Raw genomic sequence first — 955 nt, 5'->3', positions numbered from 1 at the left:
TTAGCTCCTGAGGCCAGGAATTGTGTGGTTGGTAGAGTCTGGGACACGGGAGGCACGTACTGAGTGCTCGTTGAATTAATGCATGAAACCCGTCAAGGACTCTGGCCATGCAGGGCTTCCCATGGCTCTGTTGAGCAGAGGCAGTAGTTGCTAGCCTTTCTTAATATGTTCCACTCTACTGAGAAGCCCCTAACACTGCAGTGATGGTCCCCGAGGCCATGTCCTGGCTATTCCTGACTTTTTTTGGAGAACAACTTTTTTCTTCATGCTATAGATATGTATTCTGAGTGGAAGCAGATATACTCTTACAAGATCTTGCTCCTGCCATGGTTATACCACTCATGTACCTGGTCACAGTGGCTGGTCACAGATAGGTACAGAACGCAAGCCAAACCAACCAGAGTCCTTCTCTAGAATTTTTCAGACTCAAGTCTTCTCTCTGGCAATCAAAGTGTGGAGATATGAGTCTACAAATGTTAGAGGCAGGGTCTCAGCTGCGTGGAGATATAGGTTTGAGACATTAAAGCTAACTTAGGGAACCAAAGAAGAAAGCTAGAGGTAGAGAATCCTGGGAACATTTGAGTTCCTGGAAGTCAGCTTCTTGTCTGATATTTACATTATCTTTCATTTCTATCAGCTGAAATTTAATCTCTGCCACTTACATCATGTTAATACAACATGATTCCAAAGCTGAAATAATATTAATAGGAAGCATAGTGGCAGCAGGGGGTATAGCTCAGTGGTAGAGCATTTGACTGCAGATCAAGAGGTCCCTGGTTCAAATCCAGGTGCCCCCTAGTTTTCTTCGCTTCTAGAATGCATCTTTTGGGAGACAGTATTTGAGACAAAAAAGATGTTGAGAAACAATGAAAGAAGCTTAAGGAGCTGGAGAAATGGATGCTGGGTAAAAAGAATCAACAGCTGTCCACCAGAGGGAGTGATATGGTCAGGTTGA

At 44.0% G+C, this 955-nt stretch overlaps 1 non-coding gene across 1 annotated transcript; it reads left to right on the top strand.

Moving 5' to 3' along the window:
• Positions 1 to 725: 725 nt before the first annotated feature.
• TRNAC-GCA lies at positions 726 to 797 on the top strand. The gene has a single exon. It is a non-coding gene; the product is annotated as a tRNA-Cys (tRNA).
• Positions 798 to 955: the final 158 nt, after the last annotated feature.

The sequence above is a fragment of the Cebus imitator genome, unplaced genomic scaffold (assembly GCF_001604975.1).
Source record: "Cebus imitator isolate Cc_AM_T3 unplaced genomic scaffold, Cebus_imitator-1.0 Scaffold20, whole genome shotgun sequence".
NCBI classification, from domain to species: Eukaryota; Metazoa; Chordata; class Mammalia; order Primates; family Cebidae; genus Cebus; species Cebus imitator.
The sequence above is the reverse complement of the archived record's forward strand: the minus strand, read 5'-3'. Positions and strand labels throughout refer to the sequence as shown.